Below are 6,474 nucleotides of genomic sequence, written 5' to 3' on the forward strand. Positions count from 1 at the left end.
CACCTCTGCCTCCCGAGTAGCTGAGACTACAGGTGCACGCCACCAAGCCCAGCTAGCTTTTGTAATTTTGGTAGAGACAGGGTTTTGCCATGTTGCCCAGGCTGGTCTTGAACTCCTGGGCTCAAAGCGATCTACCGCCTTGACCTCCCAAAGTGCTGGGATTATAGACATGAGCCACCAGGCCCAGCCCATGATGTTATGACTTATGAATACAATGCGGAGTAATTAAATCAAGCTAAATAACATATACATCACCTCAAATACTTTTTTTTTGTGGTGAAGACATTGGAAATTTACTGTCTTAGCAATTTTGAAAAGTACTATACACGATTATTAACTACCTTCACCACGCAGTGCAATTTATCTCAAAACCAAACCAAAACACAACCTTGCTCCTCCTGTCTAACTGAGGCTGTATACTTTGACCATCATCTCCTCATTCCCCCAGCCCCCAGCCTCTGGTAACCACCATTCTACTCTCTGTTTCTATGAGTTTGATTGTTTTAGATTCCAAATATAAGTGAAGACATACAGTATTTGTCTTTCTGTGCCTGGCTTATTGCACTTAGCATAATGTTCCCTAAGTCCATCTCTGTTTTGCAAATGACAGAATTTCTTTCTTTTTCAAGGCTGTCACTGTACCTTTAAAATGCCATGATCTGTTAACCAGTCTTGTCTTCCTCAGCATCTTGTCTTTCTTCAGCACTACATCATCTCCTCAATATTTTTCCATCCAATATTGGCCAAAATATTATAAGCAATTTTATCAAATGCTTGCTGAAATCCAATATGTGATGGTGGTGACTTCCTCTGGCATGTAATCTACTAATCCTATCAAAAAAGGAATGTTTAGCTTGGCACGCTTGGTCTCAGTGAATCCGAAGTAGATACCACTGTTTACCTCTCCTTTCTTTAAATGCTTGCATGTCAAATATTGTTCCATTCTCTGGAATGACTTTTACCTGTGAATGGAATCTTGAATGTCATTCTACAGTAAAATTCTCAACCAAAAAAAAAAAAAAAAACAAAAAAAGCCACTGATTTCTAGTCATCAATCTATAAACACTAAAGACATTTTACTATTTCACATAGCAAAAAAATTCTGAGGTAGGGTGGTTTCAGGTTGGTTGATTCAGCGTCTCAATAATATTATCAAAGACTCAGATTCTGGCCAGGCACAATGGCTCATGCCTATAATCCCAGAGCTTTGGGAGGCCTAGGTGGATAGATCATTTGAGCCCAGGAGGTTGAGACCAGCCTGGGCAACATAGTGAAACCCTGTCTGTATAAAAAATACAAAAATTAGCCGGGCATGGTGGCATGAGCCTGTAGTCCCAGCTATTCAGGAGGCCAAGGTGGGAGGATCACTTGGGCCTGGCAGGCAGAGGTTGCAATGAGTGGAGACTGTGGCACTGTACTCCAGCCTGGGTGACAGAGGGAGACCCTGTCTCAAAAAAAAAAAAAAGACCCATATTTTTTCCATATCTGTGCTCTGCCACCATCATTATGATGGCCTTATCTTTGGCTGGTTCTCTTCATGGAGGCAAGGGAGCTATGGCAGCTATGACCTGCTTTTCTACAGGTCTTCTTTTAGGAGCAAGAAAAGCATCTAGGAGCTCCCCTTGCCTGACCTGCCACGGTTTTATTTCACAGAACTGGGTCACTTTCCCCCTCCAAACCAGTCACTGGCAAGCTGAGACAGATCAGAATTTAATCCCGAGACATACAGGGAAGAGATGGGTAAACCCTTGAAATTGGCTGTTTACCAACAAGAGAAAGTCGACAAATGCTCTGGGCTAGGAAACCCTACTGTCTGGTCCAGACTGAAGGAATTACTGTCTAATTTGGAGAGTGGTCATATTTGAAGACAGTTACTGATGAAGACCTATTAAAATAACATGGACTTTCTATCTATTCAAAACAGCTTAAAACAGGACTGTGTCCAGAACAAAGGGGTAGATTAAGTTATCTCTAAAATTCCCGGCCAACTGTTTAATGCTGTGATTCTGTTCTCATTGTTTTCACTGTGGAAACTGCTTGCAATTTGGAAGAGTGCGTGTCAGCAATGTTTGTGCTGCCAGCAAAAGTGCATAGTTGCTGATCTGTGTGCATTTCCCCAAATAGCACATTTGTGGAAAACTGAGTCATGGGGATTCTAGGTACTGTGAATCCATCATCTGCACAATTTTCTGAATGCCTTACATCTTAGACACTGGCGGCTTCCCTGTAAATAAACAAATTGTAATGAGACAGTTGACATATAACATGGGATTGGCCAAAGCAAAGCAGGTTTAGCTAACTGGTTTTCCTCTGGCAAATTGTTCCTTTTTTTTTTTTTTTTTGAGACAGAATCTTGCTCTGTCACCCAGGCTAGAGTGCAGCAGCATGATCTTGGCTCCCTGTAACCTCCGCCTCCCGAGTTCAAGCGATTCTTCTGCCTCAGTCTCCCGAGTAGCTGGGACTACAGGCGCATGCCACTGTGCCTGGCTAACTTTTGTATTTGTAGTAGAGACAGGGTTTCACCATGTTAGCCAGGCTGGTCTTGAACTCCTGACCTCGTGATCCACCCTCCTCAGCCTCCCAAAGTGCTGGGATTACAGACATGAGCCACCTTGGCCGGCCATTGTTCCTTTTTATTTATTTTGCCCTGAAAGCAGATGATGGTGTTAAATAAGGCAACAAATTAAATGTGGATGTTAGTGCTGCAATGGAGGAAAACGTGCAGAAAAATTGACCTGACTTATTTAATCAAGTGCAGAGACATTACTGTGCTACCTGGGGAGCTATTCAAATACAATACAATCTATATGCCTTCCACCTGAGCAACCAAGTTCTTACAGCGCTAACTAGAGAAGGTGCAGGGGAGCGGGGGAGGACTGGATAAAGTTATTTTTGTGGCAGTTAAGCTTCGATTACTTGTAGATCCATAAATCATCAGCCAAGGTTCTCTTTTCTCCAGCAGTGAGCACAGGGAGGAGGAGGTGCATGCAAGCGATACTGCAGGGACAGAATCAGAATCATCAGCACGTAGCAACTGATTGGATTTCTGGAGCAAGAAAGAAGAGTTGAAGATAATGTTGAACTTTCTCATTGGGAGATTTTACTAACATTATTGAGCAATTACTGCATGATGGATATTATGCCAAGAGCATTCCACAATTATTATACCTCTTACGTCTCCCAGTAGTTCTGTTAAGTACTATTGTTTTTGTTTTAGAGACAGAGTCTGGCTCTGTCACTCAGGCTGTAGTCCAGTGGTGCAATCTCAGCTTACCATAGCCTCGGGCTCAAGCGATCCTCCCACCTCAGCTCCCCAAGTAGCTGTGGTCCCAGCTGGCTCCATATGAAAAGCCTCTTGCTTCCTTAATTACTAACCAATGGTAATAGTTTTTTTCTTTTTTGTTTTTTTCAAGAGACAGGGTCTTGCTTTGTCACCCAGGCTGGAGTGCAGTGGTGGTAACATAGCTCACTGCAGCCTTGAACTCCTGGGCTCAAGGGATCCTCCCACCTCCGCCTCCTGAGTAGCTGGGACTACAGGCATGTGCCACCATGCCCAGTTAATTTTCAAATATTTTGTAGAGACTGGGGTCTTGCTAATTGCCCAAGCTGGTCTTGAACTCTTACCTCAAGCAATACTCCTGCCTCAGCTTCCCAAAGTGCTAGTACTTCAGGTGTGAGCCACCACCCCCGGTGACCAACAGTAATTCTACACTTCAATCTCTTGCATGCTTACCCTTATCTTGTGTCTTTATGATCATCATAAATAGCTCATTTGGCCGGGCACAGTGGCTCATCCTGGGCAGCACATGAAACCTCATCTGTACAAAAAAAATATAAAAATTAGCCAGGTGTGGTGGCACATGACTGTGGGCCCAGCTACTTGGGAGGCTGAGGCAGGAGAATTGCTTGAGGCTGGGAGGTCAAGGCTGCAGTGAGCCGAGATCATGCTTCTGTACTCCAGCCTGGGTGAGAGAGCGAGACCCTGTCTCCAAAATAAAATAAAATAAAATAAAAGCTAATTTGTCTCAGGCTTTGAATTAATCTGCATTAGCTCATGTAATTGTTGCAATAACTCTATGTGGTAGGTACTCTCAGCCCTGTTATACAATGGGTTTGAAATGACTACTGATATACAGAGGTTTGAAATGATGTTACTTGCCCAAGTCTCATGGTGAATGGAGGAGCAAGGAATGGAACTCAGATCATTTGACACCACAGGTCTGACCACCACACAGCACTGCCCTCTTTAGTCAAACTAATGTTTTTGTCTTTCTTACTTTTGACCCATTTTATTCCACCTGAGGTATTTTCAGCATTTTCATTAAGATAATGAATACAACAATTATTTAAGCAGCTAATCCTTAAATATGCTTCTATAAAATGTCCTTTTAGTTTCATTTTCTCCTTATCACTCCCCAAACCCACCAGACCTACACTTCATATTTTCCCAAACATGTATACACAAGGCATTCACCTGCTTTTATATGATGTCCTTTCCTGTTCATCTCAACCTGGTAAGGTTAAGAAGGAAAATGATTTTACATATCAGAGGGGAGAGTGCTACAAAAGAATATGAGACACAGACAATTTTGTAAAAAAAAAAAAAACCTTGTATGAGATACCTTATGTACATACATAGAACAGTTAAATCCTGGGCAACATGAAAAAAACCTCGTTTCTACAAAAAAATACAAAAATTAGCTGGGCATGGTGGCACAGGCCTGTAGTCCCAGCTACTTGGGAGGCTGAGGTGGGAGGATTGATTGAGTCCTGGAGGTCGAGGCTGCAGTGAGCCATGATTGACAGAGTGAGACCCTGTATCAGAATAAATAAATAAATAAATAAATAAATAAATAAAAATATAATAAGAAAAAAGTGAAGTACAGTGATTGACTAAGTGTTCTAAAGAAAAATAAAAGCAACAATCCATGGAAGAGGTAGACCTTAAGGATGAGTGGGATTTGATGGGAAAAGGGTGGAAGCTAGAGTGAAGACAGAAATCAACATCTCATTACTGACAGCTATTTATCAAGCACCTCCATGTGTTTGGCCATTAAATTAAAGTTTTGAGGATAGAGATGGAAAAGCTGCTTGCTGTCTTTCTCCCAAATACTCAGTGTTTGGGAAAGGCTTAAACAGATAGCAAAATACACAGTGACACAAAGAGGCACACAATACACCGAGCAAGAGTTTCAGGCATTCTGAAAATGCAGGGGACATATCCCAGTAAGAATGGTAAGCCCTGGGACAGAGGGTGAGCGGTTTACATGGATCAAAGGGCTCACTCATGATAACAACAGCCTTCTCTAAGCCAGGCACTGAATACTATGGATACAAAGAGCCCAGAGTCATCAAGAGGAACCAGGAACTCTAACATGATGTGTGGAGCAGGCTATGCAAAGAGGGGTACCTCTCCTAGTCAGAGGCATCAGAGAAGGCTTCCTGGTGGAGGTGAGTAGGAATCATGTGCAATCGTGCAGGCGAGGCGGGGAGAGGACACTTCTGAGCAAAGAAACTGGTTAGAGAATGTACTGGTGTGTAGGGAGAAAGAGGGCCTCCAGGTCACTCAGGGTTGCTATGAGAGCACGAAGTGTAAGGCCAGGAGCAGTGAGATGACATGGAAGAGAGAGGTGGTGACTGGCTGCCTTAGGGAGCCTGGGCTTGATATTGAGCCAGGAAAATGTTTTAAGCATCCTTTAGGTTAGGGAGCTGTATGAATTAGATTCAGGTTGAGCCAAGGTTTTAGCAAGCTTCAAACGCCAAACTGAGCAAATCTTCCCTCACTGTGAGTTTGCTGTGATCACTGTTCTTATGGTTCAGAGAATAACTGTGCTCTAGACATTCGGCTCAATTCAAAGTGGAGCTGCTGAAAAATTTATTAGTGCTGGAGTGCATAGGATGCTGTTCATGCATGACTAGCATTTCAAAGGGCTGTAGATTAAAAGTGAGAGGTCTCTGAAGTCCAATTTCAAAACCCAGAGCCTCTCCCCCACTTATCTCCTACTTCGCACCAATCCTGGAATGAGTCTATAGACCACGGTAACTTCTCCTTCTCAACTTCCACATCTTTTCTTCTCTATTAGCAACCTTTATATTCCCTTTGGGTGTTTTCTTTTTCTTTTACCACTTATGATGACCACATGGTCATACTATGGGAAATGCAGAGCTGAATCCCATTAGAGTCCATTGAGAGCCTGCTGTGCTCCAGGCATTGTTTGGGGCATTTTAAAACATTATCTCATTTAATTCTTCTAGCAACAGTAAAAGGCGGGTGTCATTTTACATGAAGAATTCGTGGCACAGACAGGATAAATTACTTGCCCAAATTCACACAACTAGTAATGGACAGAGGTTTTTCACATAAGCTTTTTGGATGTGAATTGGAACACACTCGTCTCTGTGAATTCCCAAAGCTCTTGGGATAACAATACAATACTTTGTCATGACCTACAAGGGTTTGGATGGCGATATCTC

At 42.8% G+C, this 6,474-nt stretch overlaps 1 long non-coding RNA gene across 1 annotated transcript in view; it reads right to left on the minus strand.

The window, feature by feature from the left end:
* Positions 1-464: 464 nt before the first annotated feature.
* Positions 465-6,474, minus strand: part of LOC130540677 (uncharacterized) — a 192,556-nt gene continuing 186,546 nt past the window's right edge. Inside the window, exons 3-4 of the long non-coding RNA XR_008954667.1 lie at positions 3,734-3,818; positions 465-3,046 (exon numbers count right to left, since the gene is read on the minus strand). This is a non-coding gene — a long non-coding RNA (uncharacterized LOC130540677). The remainder of the gene's footprint in view (positions 3,047-3,733; positions 3,819-6,474) is intronic.

Source organism: Pan paniscus, chromosome 10 (assembly GCF_029289425.2).
Source record: "Pan paniscus chromosome 10, NHGRI_mPanPan1-v2.0_pri, whole genome shotgun sequence".
Classification (NCBI taxonomy): Eukaryota; Metazoa; Chordata; class Mammalia; order Primates; family Hominidae; genus Pan; species Pan paniscus.